Below are 26,147 nucleotides of genomic sequence, written 5' to 3' on the forward strand. Positions count from 1 at the left end.
CTGAGTCCTAGCCAAATGTCTTGCGACCGTTATACAAGGGGCCAGATCTCTGGATACAAGGCAATAGTCCATCCTCACCCATGTACCAGTGTAGGAAGTAAAATGTGTCCCTGCTCTAAGCAGGGGGTGCATATGTCTCCAGCTATCCACAAGCCCTTCATCCTCAATAATGCCCCTCAGTGTCTCCCTCACCTTAGGATGATATTGACCCTGCCCGTCAGCTCTATCCAATCCAGGTGTCATAGCTACATTTAAATCCCCCCCTCCAGACGACGTGGCGCGAACCTATGTCTGATATCACTCCCCACAGTGTTGTAAAAAATTCCGGCGTATCAACATTGGGAGCATAACAATTAGCGAATGTGACAGTATCTCTGCCCATTCTCCCCCAGAGTACAACATATCTCCCCGCATTATCCACCCGCTGTCCTAGAAGTGTGGAGGGTGTTGTGCGATGTATAAGGATGGCTGTGCCTCTGGCATACGACGAGTAATTAGAGAATGCTCTAACACCTGCCCACCTACTAGCAAAAGTAGAAGTAGCTCGTGGGGGAATATGCGTTTCCTGCAGCATCACTACATTGACTTTATGACTGTCAAAGTAAGATAGGATTTGCCTACACTTGCGAGCGTCTTTAAGACCCTGTACATTCCATGATAGCACTGTGTATGCATTCATGTTCCTCTCACCCATTAAGCTTTATCGATATATATCCAACAATCAACCACTGTGACCATTTCAGTCCCATCTTGCCATAGTGATCAGATCTAGTAAGTGCCTCCACTGGCGCTGCCGTGACTCGTGAAGCTGTCTATTCAGCATATGCTGCAAGTAAATGTAAATGTATAGGCATTTATATAGCGCACTACTTACCCGTAGGGTCCCAAGGCGCTTCGACCGCTGCGAAACCCTTCCTGGCTTCCCTGAGAGATGGTCCCTTAATGGGTATCTCCAGGGTGAGACCAGGCATCCCCGGCGGTCTGGTGGGGCCGTTAGTGAAGATGAGGCAAGCTAATGCCCAGAGTTGCCGAGTGTGAACGCTGATCAGAGTGGGCACCGAGGCGAGAGAATTATCGAGTCCGCTGACCCTGGTCCAGAAACCTGCCGCGCCGGGAATCGAACCCTGGTCCCGGGCCGTCCTCTGCTCTCGGGTCTGCCGCCTCTAACCAGTGAGCCACACTACTTCACTACGGCGTTCATCATGTCCGTTTCACAAAACAGCAACGTGTGCAACCTCAAAATAAATTTGTATACTCCGTCCGCATTCAAACTGTGTACCTCCCACCCATTCCCCCTCATCCCCCCCTCCCACTGAAGCAACCCCAACCTGCCAGTATCTTTCCCCCCCCTGTCCCACCCAGAAACCAAGGGCTAGATAGTGCCCTCACTGGAACGTAACAACAATAGTCCATAGGGTAATTCCCGTTGGGGGTTACACTCAGGTGGCAACACAACAACCCCTCACACCCATGGCAACTACATCGCAGGCTGCATCCGCCACGGGTGATAAAGAAGGGTGCCCGACGATGATATGATAGGTACCATGGGGACAGTGCATCCCCTCCACCCCTCCGGCAGTTCACCCCTTCTCACAGCATTATTACTCACATAGGAGGCAATCAAGTCAACGACAGTCGGTCAACACAGGAAGTTCATTGTTCATCTTCTTCCACAGCCTCAGGCAACACATCCGCAGGCCCCTCCGCTCCCCGTCTAGGCCTATTGGGACGCTTGAATTGTTTGATGAAGTCTTCCACTTGCTGGAGCTTAGTGAAGAATTTCTGTCGTCCTTGATGTGTAACCCTCAGACGCGCTGGATAGAGTATGGCATAGTCAATTTGCAAATTCCGGAGTTTGGCTTTCACATCAAGAAACTTACGGCGCTCATCCTGGACCATCTGCGTGAAATCAGGATATATAGTAAAGGAGTTGCCATCGAACTAAAGCGATTTCGCACTACGAGCTGCCCGCAAGGCGACATCCCTGTCCCTGTAATTCAGCAAACGGGCAATGATTGGCCTAGGAGTGACGCCAGGTTTAGGTTTGGGGCCCAGGAGCGATGCGCCCTCTCCACTAGGAATTGGTGAGAGAAGGCCTCCAAACCCACCGCCGATAGTAAAAGTTTTTCCACATAGTCCTCCATTCTGCCCGTGTTGGTCGATTCCGGAATACCTAAAATGCGAATGTTGTTGTGTCTACTCCTCGCCTCCAAATCCTCATTCTTAGCAGCTATTATTCACAATAGATTGTCCATCCGGGAAAGCTGCGAGGTATGCCGTGCCACGGTGTCGTCCGAATCCAAGATGCGTTGTTCTGCTTCTTTGAGGCGCTCCTCGTGAACATCCAGCTTCTGAACCACTGCATCCATGCGCGACGATATCCTGTCAACTTTATCTGCAATCGTAGCGAATACCTGCTCTCGGAGAACATCCTGTAGGTCATTTGTCGGTTCGTGGGATCCTTCAGTGGCGCCACCTGTTACCGCCAGGCCCTGCTGGTCCAGTCCAGTGCGGGTGGTCCATTTATTTGCCTCAAAAGTAGGTTTTGGTTGCTTAGTGTCCGGTTTGCCCATGGTCGCAGTAATCCGCGTAAAGTTATCCACTCACGGAGTGTTAGGAAGGCGAGCTGCAGACCAGAGTTATGAGCAGTGGAGGGGAGAAGCAGGAAGCCAATGCCGCACACGTGTAGCTGGTTCATTCTCGATGGCCCTCCTGAGCAACACACGCAGTTCAGGGCGCTACAAATGTACTCCAGACGTTCCCCAACAATTCCAGCGAGGTACCAGGGCCAGTTGGCGATGCCCTGCAAACAGCCGCAGAGTACACCAGCACGTAATCACACCTTCACATCAGGCCCACACTGCACACGCAAACATCCAGGGTATGGTAGCAGACCAATCGTGAAAGAGGCAAGGGGGGATGTACAATTCCCGCAATGTAAGTCAATTTTGATGGTGCCTCCAAGCGCCTCAGGCCCACTCAACTGCGTTGGGAATAAAGCATGCCCCTACTCCAAACAACTCTGGTCAGGTGCCACACCCTCCAAAATAGCCAACAAGATGTCCTACGCCGTCACTCTCAAACCTTGCCAGGCCTCATTCTCCCCCTTATAGGGCCGTGCACCCACCTCACACACAGGGCAGTCCGGACAACAATGTCAAGGCGAGCAGGAAGGGGTCCCAAACCAAAGCAGGAGCTACCACAAAGAGCGACGCCTCTGTTCAGCCCCGCAGGCCCCACAGTCATCTGTCACCTGCAGTGTGATGTCGCCAGCAGGGGTGGGGGAGGCGGCAATAGTGTCCCAATTTATTCCGCAGGCCGCAAATATCTGTTCTCTGGTAAACCGCGCCGCCTCCGAAAATTGCACGATGAAAGCGGCCCAGGACCGCGATTGAAGCCGCGGCCTTGCGCAGATGTTGTTGCCGGCCGCCGATGTCCCTCTCTCCGCAGGTCCGGGTCGGTGAAACTTCACGGGCATCTCCCGGCCCCACCGCAACTCCGATGGACCCAGAACTCCACCAAAATGCGCTGGAGGACTCTCTCTACCAGAGGGTATGAGCCCACCCCCCACCTAGCACCAGAAACTGGATAATTTATCGGATAATTGCGCCGGGCGGCGGGAGCCTCACACAAAGGCCACCATTTGCTAGTGCGCCACCTAGCGCCCCAATATGCCCTTTAATCTTAAAAGCATTTCTGCAAACCTTAGCAAAATGTCCCACTTTTCTGCATTTGCGGCATTACTTGCCAATAGCAGGACACAATGTAGCATTGGTTAAATGGGACTTGGATCCACATCTAAAACATACAGAGGTAGAGGATGGGTGATTAGACTGTTGACTACTTTTTTGCATTTAATTTGAAGCGGAGTGGAAGAAGGTGCAATGACGGCATTGATTGGAACCTTTTCAGAGGAAAGGTTTTGAGAGTATCTACATAATTTTTTGGATTCCTAGATCTCTCACTACCTTTGGTAATTTCCAATGTTTCTTGTAAAGAGAGATTCTTGCAACAAAATAAACGTTCTTCTGTTCTTTTTACGTAACAGTTTAATATTAATTGATCACAAAGATAATTAACTAAATTGCTGTCAAACTCATGTGATGCTGCAAGAATTCTCAATTTCGCTAAAAACTTTTCAACAGATTAATTTTGTAGTTGTTGTCTAGTGTATAATCTGTGTCATTCGACTACTACATTAGTGTCATCTTTAAAATGATTATGTAATCTGTTAACGGCTTCATCATATATAGACCATCTAGTTTCAGCTGGAGGTGTGAATTGGGATAAGTGCTCAAAAATTCTCTGACCTTCCATACTCAGTGAGGTGTAAAGCATGGCTAATTCATGTACAGCAGAAAATACTGCACCATTAATGACATCTCTTCTGGATAGGGAACTAGTGTTCCTGAGGTGTGGGGTATTGTGAGTCTGTCTGGGGAGGTCAAGGATGAGTCTTGCTGCTGTGTTTTATATTGTCTGTAGTCTCTTTTGGAGGCGTGCAGTGATTCCTACGTAAAGAGCGTTGTTGTTGTCCAGGCTGCTAGTAATGAGGGTTTGAGTCATGGTCCTTCTGGTGTTAATTAGAAGCCCCCGGAAGATCTTACTGAGTATGCGTAGGGTGTGGAAGCAGGCAGATGAGACTGCGTTTCGCTGTTTCTGCATAGATAAATTGCTGTCTAGGATGATGCCAAGGTTGTGGGCATGATCCGTCTGGGCAAGGGAAGGGCTGAGTTCAGCAGGCCACCAAGTGTCATTCTATGGCGAGATGTTGTTCCCAAATATGTGGACTTCTGTCTAGTCTGGATTGAGCTTCAGACATTTGTCCTTCATCCAGTCTGCGACATTCATCATACTGGTGGAGGGGTTTTCTGACAGCGAGAGGATGAGCTGGGTGTCATTGGGATAGGAGATAATGTTGAGTCTGTGAGATCTGATGGTGTTGGTCAGGGGGGCCATGTATGTGTTGAAGAGCTTGGGGCTGAGGGACGATTCATGTGGGAAACCGCAGACAATCTCCTTTGGATCCAGGTTAATGGTGGGAGACGGATTCTCCGGGTTCTTCTGGTGAGGTATGAGATGAATGATCCATTTAACTAGAAATAAAGTGAGCAGCAAAGGAGGAAGATGAATTGCTATACTGAAAATATAAGCCTGTATGAACAAATGTGTTAGACATTAGATGTGGGTGCTTGCTTTGTAATTAAAAAGTATGTAATTTGCACCCACTCAGACAGTCAGGCAAGCACTTATACACCCAGTTACACTCCCACAAAAGCCTCATGTACCCACCACTGATATAGCAAGAGAGTTACTGACATATTCAGTCACACACCCATAAAACCATTCCATACCCATTTACTCTCATATACGTCCACTTACATTGACATGCACACATTCATAAGACACTATTACTGACATAACTGTACAGCCATTCATGTATTTGTCACTCAGTCAGTTACACACTAATTATCCACCCATACATCTAGTTATATACTCTGTCACCCACCAATACAGTCATTCACATTCCTATTTACAAAACCATACAGCCACTAACACACCCAGTCAGACAGCGACAGAGGCCCTTAGATATACATTCACATACTCACACAGCGCTTATGTAATCACCACTAATAGAGCCACTTGCACACACCGTTACTTACCCAAAAACCCACAAACACAACAAGTTACTAATCCTTACAGCCACTTACATACCCATTTAGACACCTATCCTCAGACACTTACACAGCCTGTTACACACTAATATAAGCTTATGCAGCTATTGACTTGCTTATAGTATGAAATCTAATAGTATATAATCTGAAGTTATATGTATCCTATATTTGCTTTTCAGATATCTACTTGTGTTTAAAGAGTCATAAAAGTTGGAATGATGAGGCAAAAAAAATAAGAATTATGCTTCTTGACAGCATCCATAAAGTGGGCAGCAGATGATATATTTAGTTACATTGGCATGTGACATTTCGAACGAGTCACCATGTCTTGCAGTTTGGATGAAACCGCGAAAATGGTAAGTATCTGATCACGTGGTGAGGTTCCAACAGATGGTCCAACTGCTGATGATGATACACCACCTTCAGTCTCTCTTATCATCCTCTGATACGTCCTTGCATGTATGGTTTTCAGGTGTTTCGAAACAGATGCTGTGCTGTGTGAACACTTCTCCAAAGTATTTCTTGACAGTTATTGCTACATATATTGGTTTGGAAACTTTTTGGAAAGTGGTGAGTGTTCTTCATCTTGCTCTCTACATTGTTTTGTATCTTCAGTAGCAGAGATCATAACTTAGATACTCTCTCCTTTTGATGGAAAGGCAATTACATAATGGAGAGAAATATGACACTGAAATAAATGATTTAGAGTCTGTTTATTTTATGTGGATGTGTGGCCAGATCTGTGGCGGCATTGCAGTGGATCTGCGGATCCAGAAAACAAATTGAAAACAGTGTTTGTATTTGTAAAAAGTGAAAGAAGTTATATTATGTTTATTTATTTTTTGTTTTAAACTTTTTAATGTGTTAATAAAATGTATTAATAAACTTATAAAAATGTATATTACTGAATTGAACTTATGGTTTAAATCGTAGTACAATCTAGATTAAAAAACAGCCAAATTCATTAAAAAAACAAAGGTTACAGAGGAGTTACAGTTAATAAATAGCATTTATAAAGTGTAGGAATTCTCTGAAAAAAACAAAGGTTACACAGGGACTTTATAGTTAGGAAATACAATTAAAAAAAACCTTAGAAATTCACTGTAAAAAACCAAAGGTTACAGAGATGTTACCATAGAAATTCAGCAGTTGTAGATACCTGAGCTAACTATAATTTACGCCATGCAATGCACTGCTATATTACATCACTCACGACATAGTCAGTGACATCACTCATGACATCTCAAATGGCATCACTGATCATATCATCCAGCAAAGTTAACTTCAATATCTATATATATAAAAACGAAAGTATGTCTGTCTGTCTGTTTGTCCCTTATGAATTACTACTAGGTATGGGCGAATTTTGCGAATCTCGCGTTCGCGAATTTTGCGGATTTGCGAACTCGCAATCCGCAAAATCCGCGAATTCCTGCGAATTTGCGGATTTTTTTTTTATGTTCGCACGGGTTTCTGCAAGTTCGCGAGGGTTTTGTACAATTTCGCAAATTGCGAAATTGTACAAAACGCGTGCGAACTTGCAGAAACCCGTGCGAACACAATGTGCCCAGTAGGGTATGTGCCTCTTGTGGGAATAAAAGGTCAGAGAAAGATCAGTTCAGCAGATGAAGAGAAAGAAGCTCGGGTATTGCGCTCGTGAAAGTCAAGGATGCAAAGCCTATCCAGCACCACAGCTGATTTTCCACTGTAGATTTGGGAAGAAGGCACACTTGTCCAGCCTCGACGACGCTCACGATTGTTTTTGGGCTAATGAATGAGTCACTGAATTTGAGCATCAACTAGTTCGAGCGACCATGTGTCTGTTACTATGCAATCGCCCCGAAGGGCACAGGGGTCCCTTGAGTGAGCTGCAGACCTGACCTGTGCCCAGCCATGCAACTATTTTACAATGGCGCCAGCAAGCTGCCAGCGCCGTTGTAAAATAGTTACAAAGTTAGCTTGCACAGGAAGCACTGAGATAAAATAAAGCAGCACCTGCTTCGTTTTATCTAGTGGTTCCTGTGCAAGCTAACTTTGTAACTATTTTACAACGGCGCTGGCAGCTTGCTGGCGCCATTGTAAAATAGTTGCATGAGTGGGGGTTCAACTTTTGAACCTGTTACGTTCGCGGATTTTTTTTTGCGGATTTTGCGGGAAATCCGCAAAATTCGCGGATTGCGGATTTCCCAAAAATCCGCAAAATCCGCGAGCGTAACGGATTTCCCGCTCACACCTAATTACTACACCATTCATCCGATCGCCATGAAACTTTGGGAAGTTGTTGAGTACACTCCCGCGAAGGTATCTGTCAATTTTTTTTTTTAATCGGCCCCCCAGGGCCCTCATAATCTTTCGAATACTGAAATAGACAGCGAATTTGCGAGCATCGTCGAGAGTTATGACCCCCAAAACAGAAATCGATTGGTCAATCTACATCAGAAGCACGAAAGAAGAAGGCATTATGAGCTTCAGAAACAGACGAGCAATGGGAAGCAAGAGTAGAAGCTGTTCGAATACAAACTGCTCAAGCCCCTATTTTTCAAACAAACGAGCAACGAGAATCAAGATTGGAAGTCGATCGAGTACTCACTGCTCAAGCCCGTTCTTCTCAAATGAACAAGCAACCAGAATCAAGATGGAAGCCATTCGGGGACGCACTGCTCAAGCCACACTTAGAAATGTTAAAAAAAATGAAATGAATATGTTTCAATAACAATGACACAATGTAAATGTAATGTTATCATAACGAGTTTCCTTGAATTTCCTTTCTTCTGAGATCAGATCAACGTGCGACGGGTAAGCTAGTACTTAATAAAATACCATTTACATTTTTTAAAAGTTAGAAGATGACATAAGTGAGAGAAGTACAGCACAAGAGCTAACTGTAACTTTATCAACTAGTATGCTCACTTATCACATAAGAGGCAGTTCTCGAACGCATAGTCCTGTCTCTTCTGAATCACTGCTTTAAACACTAAGGACCAAAGTAAAATGTATATCTGTATAGGCTAGTGTATTGCAAACCACAAAAACACCATTCTTGAACCTGGAAAGAGGTTTGAATGTAAATGTCAGATTTACACAAACCACTACAGCATACAATCAGTAGAGAGATCTTACCGGACAGGCTACTGTGTCACAAACCACTAGTAAAATTATTCTTCATCCTTGAGAAAGGTGTGAGCAGAGAGTTCTGTCTATTGTAAATGTCCACTACATTGAGCCATAACCATAGAGAAAGTTATAGGTAAACAGATGAATCTATTGTAATCTGTTTTCATTCATCACAAAGGAGAGAGTGTTAAGGAAACTGGTCAGTATACTGTAAAACGAAGTATGGGCAAAATTTGCAAATTCGTGTTCCGCGAATTCGCGCGAACTCGCAATTTGCAAAATCCGCGAATTTGTGCGAATTTGCGAATTAATTTTTTTGCGTGTTCGCAAGGGTTTTTGTCAGTTCGTGAGAGTTTTTTACAAGTTCGGGAACGCAAACTTACTTGTGTGGTCGCAACGGTCCGACCATGTTGTTTCTACGTGTCCAGCCTGTTTGCAACCCTGTGGTTCATCGTGGCCACCCTCCGGTTCATCACTGCCTCCCTCTGGTTCACCACTGCCACCCTCTGGTTCATCACTATCACCCTCTGGTTCACCACTGCCACTCTCTGGTTCATCACAACACCCTCCGGTTCACCACTGTCACTCTCTGGTTCACCACTGTCACCCTCTGGTTCACCACTACCACCCTCTGGTTCACCACTGCCACCCTCTAGTTCAAGACTGCCACCCTCTGGTTCATCACTGCTATCCTCTGATTCATCACCCTCTGGTTCACCACTGCCACCCTCTGGTTCATCACTGCCACCCTCTGGTTCATCACTGCCACCCTCTGGTTCCTTACTGCCACCCTCTGGTTCGCCACCGCCACCCATTAGGATCATCACTGCCACCCTCTGGTTCATCACTGCCACCCACTGGTTTGCCACTGCCACCCTCTGGTTCACCACTGCCACCCTCTGGTTCACCACTGCCACCCTCTGGTTCATTACTGCCACCCTCAGGTTCACCACTGCCACCCTCTGGATCATCACTGCCACCCTCTGGATCGCCACTGCCACCCTCTGGATCATCAATGCCACCCTCTAGTTCATCACTTCCACCCTTTGGTTCATTAGTGCCACCCTCTGGTTCGCCACTTCCACCCTCTGGATCATCACTGCCACCTTCTGGTTCATCACTGCCACCCTTTGGTTCACCACTGCCACTCTCTGGTTCACCACTGTCACTCTCTGGTACATAACTGCCACCCTCTGGTACGCCACTGCCACCCTCTGGATCATCACTGCCACCCTCTGGTTCGCCACTGCCACCCTCTGGATCATCACTGCCACCCTCTGGTTCATCATTGCCACCCTCTGGTTAATTACTGCCACCCTCTGGTTCGCCACTGCCACCCTCTGGATCATCACTGCCACCCTCTGGTTCATCACTGCCACCGTCTTGTTCACCACTGCCACCCTCTGGTTCACCAGTGGCACCCTCTGGTTAATCACTGCCACCCTCTGGTTGATCACTGCCACCCTCTGGTTCAAGACTGCCACACTCTGGTTCATCTCTGCTATCCTCTGGTTCATCACCCTCCGGTTCACCACTGCCACCCTCTGGTTCATCACTGCCACCCTCCGATTCATTACTGCCACCCTCTGGTTCGCCACTGCCACCCTCTGGATCATCACTGCCACCCTCTGGTTCACCACTGCCACCCTCTGGTTCAAGACTGCCACCCTCTGGTTCATCACTGCTATCCTCTGGTTCATCACTCTCTGATTCACCACTGCCACCCTCTGGTTCATCACTGCCACCCTCTGGTTCATTACTGCCACCCTCTGGTTCACCACTGCCACCCTCTGGATCATCACTGCCACCCTCTGGTTCGCCACTGCCACCCTCCGGTTCACCAGTGCCACCCTCTGGTTCATCACTGCGACCCTGTTTGATCACTGCCACCCTCTGGCTCAAGACTGCCACCCTCTGGATGATCACTGCCATCCTCTGGTTCATCACAGCACCCTCTGGTTCAGCACTGCCACCCTCTGGTTCATCACAGCACCCTCTGGTTCACCACTGTAGATTATGGGGGGAAAGCACACCTGCCCAGCCTCAACTGAGATGAATTAATGTGGGGATGATTAATGTGTTACTGAATTTGAGTTTCAAGTCTGGCACCTGCTTCCTTAGCTGTAAGTGCTTCCTGTTGCAGTTTAATTTTTTTTTACAGGAGCATTGTGCCATACTTGTAACTTTTCTCTGACCCTGCTTTGAGGGTCAGAGCAGGGTCAGAGAATATTTGCAAGTAGGCAACTGAATTTTGGAGGGGCCCCTCATGAAGCACTACATGGGATGGTTACAAATTAGCTTGAACTTTTGCACCTTGCTAAGTGCTTTCAGTTTTGCAAAATTAGTTTTTCTGCAATTTCGCGAGATTCGCGTGGTGCGAATTCCCGCAAAATCGAATTTGCAATCCGCGAATTCGTGCAAATGAGCGGATTGTTTTTTTGTGTGTTCGCGGGGTTTTTTGCGTCTTCGCAAGCCGTTTGCAGCGCAACGACCGTGAAGTTACCCATGCGGTCGTATATGGGCACGGCCATCTTGTGCGCGTTGCGTATTTCTGGTTCCGGGCGCTATTGGCATTCTCGCATTGTGTGCGGCGCGCTATTACGAGTTTGCCTGTGTTTTTGCGTGCTCGCGGGGAAAATATTGCACAAACTTACCCACGCGGTCCTCTATGGGCGCTGCCATCTTGTTTTTCATTTATTGCTATGGTTCTGGGCATGCTTTTCCTATCCAGCTTCAATCTTTGCCATCCTTTGTTTGTTTGAAGTTTTTTTAAATCTTTTTTACTTATTATCTATCCCTCTATTTTTCTAGATCTGTGTTTTATTTTTTCTTCTACTTTTGGTTACTTTAAACCTACCTTTTTTGCCTCTTTTATTTACTTTTTCCCTATTGTCTTTCCTATTTATTATTTCCATTCCTGTCCAGGAACATGGCAAAGGGAGCCGGGAAGGGGAAGGGTCCCGCACCCCGTACCCGGCTCCCATGCGGGCGATTGCGGGGGGAGCAAGTCACAGCCCGAGAGATCTTCAGCGCGAAGGAGGTGGCCGCACTGGTTTACTATGTGCAGCGCCACCTCCCCAAGACCATCGCGGCAGGCGGCAGGATCGCTAGCGGGTACGGGCTCCGGGAGCGTCGGAAGCTGTGGGAGAAGGTGTGCTGGGCCATGTATAAACACTCTCGGGTCCGGTGCACCTACAACCAGGCCACGCACCGGTAGTACGACCTCCTGGACCGAGAACATGACCTGCTCGACCTGGTAGGCGTCGAGATGCCCGGGCTTGGTGAGTAGTAGTAGCTATTTAATCACTACTCTGTTTTCTCCTGCACTATGTGTTATCATATTGCAAATTTTCGTTTTTTCGGAAGAGCAATAATGCTGCGGATTAGATTGTAGGTAAATTATGTTTCAAAATGTTCTGTGATTGCATTTCAGGTGCACTGCTTTCCTGCTCAGTGGCGGTGCTACTATGATTATTTGTTTTCAATTTTTTTTGCTCATTTCATTGGCCTGAGTAATTATGTATGAGTGTACTTTACAGAACTGCGTAATGCTAGACACTAAGGGGCAGATTTACAATTACTGGCGCATCCCTGCAAATTAGCAGGGATGCACCAGTAATTGTGCGTCGCGCCTTCACCACCCCTGGTGCGCCGCATTTACAATGCGGCGCACCATGGGGCAAAAATGACACAGAAGCGTCACGCATCTGTGACCTAAAGGCAGCGAATTGCTGGTGTTGCATCGCAACCACGAAGCAGCTCCAGCAATGCTCTGGGGTGCCCTATCTCCGCAATGCTGCGTCAAGCCGTACGTCTGCTTCAAGCAGGCGCAGGATTTTGAGTGACGCAGCATTGGCCTAAAAGTGACTGAGTGAAATCTTGTAGATTTCACTCAGCACTTTTAGGATGCGTTCCTGTGCAGGAACGCACTCCCTTGCGCCGGAACGCCCCCTGATGGCGCAGGGCTTTACAACGTGATGCATCTCCCAGATGCGTCACGTTGTTAATATACCCCGCACCATGGCGCCTCTTTAGCGCTGCCGCTGCGTCACAAAAGTCACGCAACGATGGAGCAAAAGAGCAGCAAGGGACTTGTAAATCTGCCCCTAGAGACTCAAGTCCAGTCCTTCCTTTGTACAGCTGCCACTAAGAAGAGATAGTGGTGGTGGATTGATAGTTTGAGTATTTTAACGACTGGTTATGTAGTAGGAAACTTACTTTTTAGTGTTCTCACTGGTCTGCAATCACAATGGACTATGTCTGTCTCTTCGCGTGCTGCGTAGTGCTGCCTGCCAGTCCTAGTCGAACCTTTTTGTAGTTGGTTTAGTGAGTTAAAAAACTTTCCAAGTCGACGGTCCGCGAATCCAGCAATACTAATATCCTAGTAGACGACATCAGATAGTTCAATAAATGTAGTGCAATTGTTGTCTATTTGCTATTTTCCCGAAATAATTTGTTATTGTTCTTTTGAAATGTTTGATTTGGTTGACAACAATCATCCATGTTTGGGTCTTTCTTTCATGTTGTACATCAGCTCCCCCCAGGGGCAAGAGGACAGAGGAGGAGGTAGCGGGGCCGGCGGACGAGGACCAGGAAGGCCAGGATCGGTCCGGCGAGGGCTCCTCTGCTGGCCCCAGTAAGTTTTCATGTTAATATTAGTAATTATACTTCCCTACCTTTTAGAGTACCGATTTTTTACTAACGTTCCTCATTCAATTTTTCCTACATCGTCTTTGATCTTCTTGTAGACTGTTTCTAAATTCTTATCCTGCCTCTACTATGACTCCCTGTGGTACTACTAGATTATTATTATTAGTCTAGCTAACTAAACTTGCACAGTTGGCAAAAGGTGTTAAATGAAACTCCATTTCTATTTAGCAATAGCTCTATGCACTGAGTGTAGTCCTCTGGGTTGTCCATAATGTCTTTTGAAGTCTTCTAAATGTTTATGCTTTGACAATTCCCAACAAGAAACTGTCAATGACCACCAAGAAAGAATAAGATACTATTTTACTTTTTGATTGGATAGTAGGACAATCCATACTACTATTGTTCCAGGGACAAATCTGCACAAACAGAACTATGGACTCTAAATAGTGCATTGTTTATCAATTATAATAGGCGCAGTTAGACTTTCCACATACCTCAGTCATAACAGAATTTGAACCCCCAATCTCCTTACTGACTAGCTAGTGTGACAGAGTCATTTAGCTCCCTAATTCATCGATGATTGATCCCCAATGATGATTATCCAACCCAGGACATAAGACTACGGAGTCAGAGTCCAGAACTGTCAGAGCCACGGACTCATGCTTGCAAATTGCAAACCCTTTCGCTCACTCACTCATGACTAAAAACCACATGTAAGTTTTAAAGCTTTATTAAAAGTAAAAACATTTATTAAAATCAAGTTCATCATACAACATAAACGGTGGATTGAAAATGGAAAAGTGCTTAGTGATTTCACACATTAATTGTGGGCGAGCCCTCACCTGGTTGGAACTTCAAATCTTCTTTGTGGTGCTGAATCGTTGCTGACTCCGTACTAGTGATGAAGATCTGATGTTGCTCTTGTTCTTAGAAGGGAAGCTTCTGTCTGTTATGAGAAAAACTGTGCATGTTAAAAAGCAAGCATTCATCAGTTGTGCCAAAAAGTGTAGCAAGACAACACCCTTCCCTAAAAAAAAGGGCAATTTTTAGTTTTGACTAGACAGTCACAAATTATTACATTTGTTTGTGTAGTCGTAGTGAAATTTTTTCATTCCCAGACAAAATACTAGGGAGTGGTGTATATGGCATCTAAGAATCTGAAATGTATTTTCTAGGCAGAACATCGGCACAACTATCCACCGGTGCCGGGGGCCAGCGTGGAGGTGGGCACTCCTGGGGCGGAGGCGGTGCAACAGCCAGCGGAAGCTGCTGTGGGGGATGCCACGGTAGTGGCGGACAGTGGTAAGCTATTACATTCCTTACTTATTGAGATTGCAGACTGCAGAGTGTGCTCTCTGAAAGGGTGAATATGTTGTACAGTACAAGTATTCTATACTGTTAAGAAGACTTACAAATTTAGAACTAAGTTTTTATTAACCAGGTAGTAGCCTCCTCTAAATTGACTTCAACTCAGCTGTGAAAGTTTTGTCGAGAATCCAAGTCAGATCAGAGATGAACTTAATGGATGGGATAAACGAAAAGGGAAAGAAGGGTGTAAGTAAGTGTGGAAGGACGAGCGAGTTAAAAGTAATGATGACTGGCAAAAAATGATACGTGTTTTTGAATGCTGCCCGAGGTGGCTTGGAATATGATGCATGGCCAGTTGAAGGAGGAAGCAAGGATGGGTGGAAGGAGAAAGGAAAGAGGACTGCCTGGGTGGGTGAAACAGAAAATGTATGTGTGCGCAATATATCCTTTGGTTGAAATTCAAATGCAAGTCAAGCACGGAGGCATGGCTTGCGGTTTCCAAAATAAAATCAAAATGTTGTTTTCCTGTGAGAAAAGGTAAGGTTTGTCCACTTGAGACATTAAGAAGAATGATTGAAATTTACTTTGAATGCATGGATGCCTGGATCATGGTACTATCTGACTCATAGATAGCATATGTGTATGTAGAGAGAGTAGACGGTCACTGGATGAACTAAGTGTTACTTTGAAGAGCATGTAACACCGCACCCGCACATCCGTTCCAGTGTAGGAAAGGCAAGGAAAAGAAGCTGCAATTTTTCCGAATACTACCATGAATAGTAGCAGTACTTTGTATTGCAAGCACAGCATATATCCAGCGATTACGGGGGCCACTCACTACCTCTGATAATAATTTCAGTACAACTCTGTCATTCATGTGTGGCCTATCAGTGTTCACTCTATAAAAAACAAAGCACCTAAAGTCATCCCATATGTAATCAAATACATATCCTGTGAAGGGACAGATAATCATATTATTTATCTTCTTCATTTTCCTTTTCTAGTAGTCATTGGCACTGTAGGGTGAAAGTTAAATTAATTAAGCAGTAGCCCTTGTAACAGAGTATTCTCAGTGCCACCCGTAATAGAAAAGTAAGAGCTTCACCACCTGCATGTACTTGACTGGTACAGTAACGCAAGCCTGTGTCATCATGGCGTGCGTCTGTTTTTCTCGGGTGCAAGTTGACTGCGCTGGCATTATGCCGGCTTCCAGAAGTTTACGTACCAATTTTGCTAAACAAGAGAGAAGAAGAAGAATAAGACTGGTGTACTTTCATAGTCGACTCTAATGTAGTGAGTCCATAGTGCTCATAGAATTGATTCCTGAAAATCCCACTAATGTTAGAGCAAGGCTAAAGAAGTGGGAGGTTAGATAGATACAGGCCACAAATGTTATGTACTGTGCTTGCAAGTTGCTAGTTCTACTGTGACAACTTTCTGCTGCATTATTTTGTGTTAATCTTAAAGAGCATTGGTTACAGAATATGTTTTCTTTCTTCATATAGATGCTCCTTCCAAACTGTCACGGAAGGAGCTGGCTAGACGGGCCCGGCAACGTAAACTGGAGGCGACTGTCGCCGAATATCGGCGGCTGGTAGCCCAGGAGGAGGAGGACACACAGTCGACCTCCACAACATCCACAGCGACAGCTGCATCCTCCTCTGCCCTCCCTGGGTCAGCCAGTCAGTGCAGGCCTCCAGCGGTACTGAGCCATGGTACCGCAGCCACCCGCCACTACCAAGCAGCCAAAAAATCAGCTGCCCCCCACAGCAGGTGCAAGGCACGCGTGCACCGCCTAACCCTCAGGGTGTCCTACCTTGAGCAGGAGCAGAAGAAAATGAGAATCCTGCTCAATAACCTCCGCAAGGAGCATGACCACCTGGCCCAAAAAGTACACCGCCGGCGGCATTAGAGGAGGAGAGACTGTCCTTTGCCCCTTTTGGGGGGTGGGAATTGGGAATTGGGTTTTTTGGACTTTGGGGACTTTTTATTTCACGGGCATTCTTTGTGGTTAGGTAGGGGGGGGTGGGTCGGGTCTTGCAGGATAGTTTATTTTTGTTAGAGATATAAATCATTATTACTTTCAACTTAAAATAGCATACGTGTTTTTACTGCAGTTGAGGATGGAGGGGGGGTTAACTGTAAGTTCGTTTTCCTGAAACTTAAGTGGCTTCTTGATTCAAATTGTGTAAGTAATTGCCCAAATGTTTACAAACGTAAGTGCCTCTCACAGAGTTAGTGAATTCAATTGTCCTAGGACTTTACTAGTACTACCGCCAGTCTCTCGTCTCTCATACTACTCCATTATTCCTCCTCCCCCAAACGCTTATCTTACCTGTAATTCATGTTTGAAAATAGGGCTAGGCACAGAGCTGGCTGCATGGCAAATGGCGATTAAGGTTGGCAATCCTGGGTGGTTGAAATGGCATAATTGCGGTGGTACTAGTGGTGGTACACAGTGGCAGTTGCAGCATATGAAAAAAAAAGAAATTGAAACCTTGATTGGCCTGAGCGGAGCATTAGAACGGTACGATAGATACTATAGCACGTGACAGTACACCAGAACAGTGCCAAAATGTAGCCTTACAAATGCTAAAGTATTGAAAGTATAACTACTACTTGCATGCAATTTGACATTGGCTACTACTACAAGAAATAGTACTGAAGGTGAAGGACACAGGAGCGTAATCATTTTCCACGTGTAGGAGGAGGATGTTCTTCATGATCAATCCAGTTGAACGCACCCATGAAAATCTGCTTTGATTTGCCAATAGTCATGGGTCTGTGTCAAGCTGAGTAAGAATATATCCTTCGATTCCTTCACCAGCCTTGAAATGTAATTCATTTTCAGTTGCTATGACCTTATCCTCCCCAGCAAGTGTGTGGAATTATTGCTGTAATTTACTCACACATCAATGAAAACCACACAGCCCGGGGGAAGAGGGTTAGGGTTTGGAAATTGGATGGGAATGGGGTTTTTTGGGAAAGTTTTGTTGAGAGAGGAAAAGAAAACACAGCATGGACAAACAACAAATGAAGATAAACAAATCTTTGGATACGAAGATATCCATAAATATTTTAAGGGACATAAAGGAAGTGCATGCATTTCTGCAGGCATGAAGTTGATTGCTAAATGGATGGTTAGGTTACTTAAACTAAGTAGTACTTTCTAATGAATGAAAGAATGCGACAGTACAGAGCTGCAGTAATTATGCGTTTTCACTTGCCTATCTCTGCACTCAGAGAAACACTTTGTTCATTAAATTAGTTTGAAAAATAGCAAAGTAAAACTATACAATGGCTGGAGGGATGAATTTAGAAGCAGAGAGCAAAGAAATGCAGAGTCACACTCATAGAAGTTCACAGCAATAACATTACTTAAAAGATAAGTAGAAATGAATGGATACTGTTACTGTATGTTGTTGTACTTGTCCTGTTGAATTTGGGAAGTTGCATGCATCAAGCCATTCCTCTTATTTGCGGTACTCCTCCATTCCATCTGACGCTCCGTCGATCAATGTTGGTGACCAGAAGACACCCTGTCCACACCCTGTCAGGCTTCACAGTAGCGGCTTGCGGGTCGCTACTGTGAAGCCTGACTTCATCCTTTTTTCCATTGCACAGGGTGAAAGCCGCCCTGTAAATGTTGATAGAAAAACAGGAAGTGATATTAAAACACCACTGAGAAAAAAATATAAGATACGTACGCTGTGTAGTGCAAAAAGTCACACTTTCAGTTTCAGAATCGACAGTACAATAGTTTCGAAAGGGCGTACTCTGAGTCTCCTTTTGATGGATAAATAAGTATGGGCGAATTTTGCAGATCTTTCCCCTCAAGCTAGATGTAGTGTAAACTACGATTTTAGAACACAATTAGACCTTCCCAGCAGTGCTCCCAGACCCTTAAACACAGACGCTAAAATGTAGAATACCCCCAATCAGACCCCAAAAAACATGCGATACTGCTACCTGTCTGAGGCCTAGTGGAATATGGTAACAAAACGTACTTTGAAAGTAAAGTAGGCCCAAATCCCCCCTTTCCCACCATGGATTTTATTCAAACCACTTGAAACCAAAAATAGACATTACTCGACAAGTGCTCCAAGAGTAGACCCCAGAACCCAGTTGCCAAAATCTTGAACACCCCCAAGCACATGCAATACTGCTAACCCTAACGAGCCCTAAGTTAAAAATAGTGTCAAACGCTTTCTTCAAGTAGGCCCTTACTCCCCTTTGCCACCATGGATTTTCTCTACACCACTTGCAATCAAAACTATCCATGCTCAGCATTGCTCCAAGACCCCCAAACCCCCCCAGAAACACCAGGAACCCCCCCAAGCAGGCCCCCAAAAACACGAAAGTGAGCGAAAACTCTGAACAGTTAAACACTTTTTCACCATGGATTTTATCCAAAATACTTTTATCCGGTATTGGACCTTCACAGCAAAGCCCCCAGACCAGTCAAACCAGGCGTAAACAAGTTTAAGATACCCAAACAGCCAAAAAGCAAAACCGCAAAAAGTGAGACTTAGCAAGTTTCGGGCCTACCTGGAATTCAATCCAAATGCACTGTGCAGCTAGGCCCTAACTACCCTTTTCCACCATGGATTTCCTGAAAAACAAATGCAATCAACATTAGACTGTGCCAGCAGTGCTCCCAGACCCCAAAACCCACCCACAAAAACCTAGAAGCCCCCCAAACAGCACCCCAAAGACAGGCAAGTGAGTAAAAACGCAAAAACTTTTTCACCTCCGATTTTCTCCAAACCACTTTTATCCGGTGTTAGACCTTCACAGCAATGCCCCCAGACCCGTCAACCCAGACGGAAACAAGTTTAACATCCACAAACAGCCAAAAAGCAAATCCGCAAAAAGTGACACAGAATTATTTAGCCATCAATCCCAAATCACTCCGTGCGTGCTCTGCAGCTAGGCCCTAACTCCCCTTTGCCACCATGGATTTTCTCCAAACCTCTTGCAATCAAAAGTATCCATACCCAGCGTTGCTCCAAGACCCCAAAACCCCCCACAAACACCAGGACCCCCCAACAGCCCCCCAAAAACGCTAAAGTGAGCGAAATGCCTGAAAATGGAAAAAGTTTTTCACCTCTGATTTTCTCCAAACCACTTTGATCCGGTATTAGACCTTCACAGCAATGCCCCCAGACCCGTCAACCCAGGCGGAAACACGTTTAACCCCCCCAGCCAAAAAGCAAAAATGGAAAAATTGGGACTATGACAAATTTCTGCCTAGTTCCCAGATGACTCTGTGCACGCTCTGGAGCTAGGTGCATGAAATATTTCCTTCCCCAATGTTCTAAGTATCTTCTTGTCAATGCTAATCATAAGGGTAGTAGGGCACAATTTAACCTCGATCATACCACATAGCTTCATCATAATCGCCCTAGTCTCTCTTGCCCATTTTATTTTGCTATTCTGTATTTCATTTTTACACCATTGTGATATTTTAGTGTTTTCGTCTACTCCTAGACGTTGCCATAAGCGAAGTAGGGCCATACCGGCTAGAATGCCCCATGAAGTCAGTCTTAATTCCAGTCTTACTGCCTGGACCATTGCTGACAAGGGCAGTGTAAATAGATTTTTTAGGTTTTTACCTTCCTCAGCATCCCAGCTCTCTTTACCGCTCAGTTATAGCAATACTGCGCCATACAGAAATTGCGGAGGTACCATGGCCAAATAAGCTTTTAGCACTGGTCTGTCTGACATCGCACCATAGGCTTTGTTAAACAATTTCGGGCCGCTAACCGATGTGGAGGTTCTTACTTTTGATGCCTCTAGATGGGTGGACCATTTCATACGTTTTTCAAACCATAGCCCCAGGTACCTGTATTGAGTAACCGATTCCACTTTCTCTGTCCCCAGCCACCATGTGATCCCAGCTTTCCTTCTACCAAAGCTCAAGGTTTTGGTCTTATCCATGTTAATCACAAGTTTTTTCATGTAGCAGTAATCTTTAAATATATTCATTTTCCTTTGCAGGCCAACTTCTGTCTGATCCATGATCAAAAGATCGTCAGCATAGAGCAAACATGCAATATGCTTACCATCTAGTTTCGGGCTTGCCCCAATGATGTTCCCCAAGATTATTGGCAAATCTGCTAAAAACAAAGAAAACAGCAGGGGTGCAATACACATCCCTGCCACAGCCCATTTCCAATCTCAATTCTCCCAGATAAACTACCATCTATATCTAAAATTATCTGGGCCAATTTCTTAGCATGAAGCATTTGAATCAGAGGTAACAGATCTTTAGGGATACCAAAACTGTTAGGGCCTCCCACAACAGTTCCCGGTCCACCAGATCGAAAGCTGCGCGGAAGTCTACAAAACAGCAACACAAACTTCCCTGCATTTCCGTCGACTTCCGCGCTATAGCCCAGAGAGCAAAGCAATGGTCGACTGTAGAATGGCCTGCTTTAAACCCCAACAAACAAAGAGATGGGTGAAGGGTCCAAGGGAATGTTTAACGACCTCAGCACAGTTACAATCCCCCTAACAAGCTATAGAATACATGAAGAGTAACTGTGGGTCTTAACAAAAAGAAAGGACTAAGTGTGTGTAGATGACTATGTGTATGCTTCCAACTTAGAGCAAACGACCGGACATTTACACTACGTGAAAAATATCCATCAGTTACTTTTCCTGTGCCGCCCAATTCATCATCTGGTCTACTTCACATAGTAAGCAATCCGTGTTTTAACCATCTCTTGAGATACTATAATGAGATGGATAGTTATGGTGATGTTAATGCCCAAGATGATCGGTGGCTGTTGTCTGTTTGTAACTGAAAGCAGTGCATATGTGAGTTGTGAAAAAAAAGAGGGGAATGTGCTCATGTTAAAATTGGAGAATGTACGCAATATTAATTTTATTCTGGAGTCGTACACTTCCAACAATAAAAACAAAAGAGTGCAAAAAAGTCAGATGGTTCAAACAAATAACTTCTGACTGGGTTTACTGGTCTGTAACAAACAGCTGGAGGAGTACCACCCGACGAGGGAAGTGAAGGCTCTCTTCCTGACAAAGAAACACTGTTCCTTTGTTAGTAAACCCCTCACTCACCACCTAGTGGTGACTTGCTTCATCATCGGGGCCCACCCAAGTGGCCTAGCGTCACTTGGGTGTGCTTCAACACCTGGGTTACAGTGGAGCAGGTAGTGAAGTGTGGGGTGCAAAAAAACAGTGTGAGTGTTAAAATTGTCCTGGTTAGTACTTCAATATTAGCTTTAATAAAAAGGTAACTGGACAAAATTTAAAACGTATGGTGAGATACTAGCAGGGGAGTTACGACCTGTGTATCTCTGCTATGTGTTGGTCGACATGTTTCTACCTTCAGGGGTAATCCCCGGTATTCCTCAGGACCAAAAACAAGGAAGTGGGAGGTGTGGGTCCCCTAAAAGACGCACCCTGTCCTAAATCCTTGGTCTTCCAGATGATAAAACTGTATCTCTGGGAAGTCACTCCTAAGGTATAGGAGATGAAAAAAAAACCTAGGGAAGGAAAAGAAGTAAAGGAAGTGATTACTATCCTGTTACGTAGTGCAGTGTTTAGGTGAAAAAACGTCGTGCAGTTGTCCTTTCGTTCCACGATGGTGAATGGAAAAGGTGCCTTCTGAAGTAGAGGGGGTGTCTACTTATATGGTGAGAGCGTGCTCATTTTGTGAGAGTGTACGCTGCGGCATGGCATACCTAGGGGAGAGTCTATAGATGAAGAATCGGTATCCTTGGTGTGTGCCTAGATAAGCATGCTTTGACATAGGAGAATATAGAGCAGTGCTCATATTTTTAACAGCGTGAGTTACACTGCGCCTGAAATTTGCCATACATTGAGCTCAAAAATATCCAACTGAGGATTCGTGATGTATATAAGGACATACGAGACTCACACAAACATATAACAAAAGGAGAGACACGGAGCAGGACTCGACAGAGTCAGGGCTTACTAGAGTAATACTCGTGATGGACTTCATCGAGCGCGGGGGGTGCGCTTCACTTCTGTCAACATATTCTATATGGAGACGAATGGTTTAGATTAATATCGACAGAGGAAGCTCCTTTGGGCATGGGCTGTGGCGTTCAAGGAATTGAGTTCTGCCCCTGGGGAGGGAAAATCTACTTACAGTTCGTAGTGAAGAGGACAGGCTAGTAGCCTACATCTACCTTCCGCCGCTCGGTTAGAATGAGTGGGCGTGTGCAGAGTAGATATCTCTGGGAAACCCGCTTCCGGGATAGGTCACGTGGACACTACGGAGGCCGGTGGGCGGTTTGGTTGGCTAGGTGATCGTAGGACGCTGCGCATGCATAATGGCTTAAGGGTTGCGCATACGTCTAGTTGTAGCAAGGGAACCCAAAGGGGGTGTTGCGCAACCACAATCGGATGCGAGCAATTGTATAGGGAGGGCTAGACACAGACACCTGGGATGTAGGTGTGGGAAAATCGCGGGCTAAGGGGCCGCTGCAGATATGTTGAAAGGCGGACCCAGTGATAGGGTGGCTGTGCCCACGTACTGGTGGGCGGGTAGGTTGGCTAGGAGATCGTAGGACGCTGCGCATGCGTAGTGGCTTAAGGGCTGTGCATGCGTCTAGTTGTGGCAAGGGAATGCGCTTTGAAACCCAAAGGGGGTGTTGCGCAACCACAATCGGATGTGAGCAATCGTATAGGGAGGGCTAGACACAGACACCTGGGATGTAGGTGTGGGAAAATAGCGGGAGGCTAGGGGGCCGCTGCAGATATGTTGAAAGGCGGACCCAGTAATAGGGTGGCTGTGCCCACGTACTGGTGCTGTATACATTGCCCCTAAAGGCAGAGGGTGTCACAGTCAATGAAGTGGTTGTAGAAACTGTCTTAAACTCCATTGGGTAGATGAACACTGACAAAAGTCGGAGGACTATTATTTGAATACTGAGTTCCACGGTATATTGTCATTAAGACCCCGTTTGTGAGTGGAAAGTCTGTATATCCACCTCTGTTCTTTTTCGAATAAACGGGCTTGGGTGTTGGGCCCAGGTGGCAACTGTTCTATTACTGTCCACCTCATATCATTTGTAGTATGATGGGCAGTTAGAAAGTGATCTGTTAATCTTGTCATGTTCTTTTTGCATCTGATTGTGCTTCTGTGTTCACAGATGCGTTGTTTGATTTTACGTGTCGTCATGCCCACGTATGGTTTGCCACAGGCGCAGGTGATAAGATAGATGACATTACTGCTGTTACAGTTAGTCTGTGCCCTTTGTTCCCAAACTTTTCCTGGTTCCAAAACTATGGTCTTTGTGTTTTCTGTCAGGTGACAGACACTACAGTCTCCACATCGTGAATGACCTGTGACTGGTGGAAGTCCCCATATCTGTGTTAAGGTTGGGTCACTGTTGTTTATATTTTGTCTGGGTCTTGTGTTAACCAGAGTGTTTTTCAGGCTCTGCGCTTTTTTGTATGAGAAGAGAGGTTTCTCCCAATTGAAGGATCCAGAGTTGACTATTGTCCAATGTTTCCTGATGCTTTTGCTGACCCTGTTGGAGATCGCATTGTATGTGGTAACACATGTGAGGGGTGTTTCGTCGTTGTCTTTTGTGACTTCTTCCAACAGAGCTTGGCGCGGTTGGTTTCTTGCTCGTTTCTGGCATTTCTTGGTGATCTTAGTTGGGTAGCCGCGTTGTGTGAGTTTCACTGTTAGATCTTCAGCCTGTTCTTTATAGTCATTGAGTTTGCTGCAGTTCCTGCGTAGTCTTAAATATTGACCATAGGGGAGGTTTTCCCTTAATGGACGGGGGTGAAAGCTCTCAAATCTCAACAGGTTATTTTTTGCGGTCGGTTTGAAATGGGTTTTGGTAGACAGACCTTCCTGTTCTCTTTTGATCTCAATGTCAAGAAAAATCATTTCATTTTTGCTCACATTGTGGGTAAAGTGAAGGTGTTGGTCGCAAGTGTTGAGCCAAGTGATGAATTGTGTTAGGATTTCTTGTGGACCCTTCCAAATTGTTAGCACATCATCAATATATCTGCGCCAGAACTTGATGTTTTCCAGGTATGGGTTGGTGGGTGAGAGGATGTATTTTTTTTCAAAATCATATACATACAATCCCGCTACGCTGGGCGCAAAAACACTGCCCATAGACGTGCCGCCTATCTGCAAGTAAAAGGACCCCTCGAACTCAAAGAAATTTCTTTTAAGTGCCAAGGTTGCACACTTGATTAGGAATTCCCTGGGTGTTCTGTGTTCCCAATTGGTTTGTTCTAGGATTTCTTTTAGAACATTGATGGTGGCATCCTGGGGGATACTGGTATAGAGGCTCTCTATATCGAAGCTGACCAAGATCATATCCTCTTCCATTTTGATGGTTTCCAGGAGTGTTAGGAGGCTCTTGGTGTCTTTTAGGTTAGTGCTGGTTCCTTGGACTATTGGTTTCAAAAAGTAGTCACAGAACCTGGAAAGTGGTTCTAGTAATGAGCCTATCCCAGATACTATGGGTCTGCCCGGGGGTGGTGTTCTGTTCTTGTGCATCTTAGGGACCACATAGAAGTAAGGTATTTTTGCCTCCGTTTTTGTAAGGTAATCTGCTTCTTGTTTGGAGATGTCTCCTAAGTGCTCAGCTTCTTCCACTAGATCTACTATTTCTCTTTTCAAGTCATCTGTGGGGTCGTTGGTTAGGGGAAGATAGTTTTTACGGTCCTCTAGTAGTCGTTTACATTCATGTTGGTAGTCTATCTGGTCCATGACTACTAGGCCACCACCCTTGTCCGCTGGTTTTATGATGATGGTTTCATCTCCCTTTAGGTCTGATAGGGCCTTCCTCTCAGCTCTGCTGATGTTTTGGAATCGGGTAGGGGCATTCGTAGATTCTATGTCATTGAATACTGCCTGTTCGAATGCATTTATTTCCACTGGGATAGTGTGGGGTGGAGGAACGAAGGTGGATTTTGTTCTTAGTCCAGTTTCATTGGGTACTTCCTCATTGTTATCCATATTGTTTCTTTCAAAAAAAGCTTTTAGTTTCAGTTTTCTGAAGAAGGCTGCTAGTTCGCAATGTAATTTAAACTTATCCAAATTGGCTGTGGGGACAAAACCAAGTCCTTTGTTGAGGACTTTCTTTTCCATGTCTGTTAGGGCACGTGACGAAAGGTTGGTAACTAGGTCCTCATGTTGCTGGGGCCTGCTTTGTTGGATGCGGTTTTGTTCCTGGTGTTGTTGCTCACCATTTCTTCCTCTTCCCAATGAACTGTGTTCCCCCGTTTGTTGCGGCCTCTCCCGCGCCTGCCTCTGCTCTGAAAAGGAGGACGGAACTGATTTGGTTGGAAGGGATACTGTTGGAATGGTGGTTGCCAACCATACATCGGAAATTGTTGGGGTTTTTGGTATGGATTATGGAAAGGGGGGTGAGTGTA

Source organism: Lissotriton vulgaris, chromosome 9 (assembly GCF_964263255.1).
Source record: "Lissotriton vulgaris chromosome 9, aLisVul1.2, whole genome shotgun sequence".
Lineage (NCBI taxonomy): Eukaryota > Metazoa > Chordata > Amphibia > Caudata > Salamandridae > Lissotriton > Lissotriton vulgaris.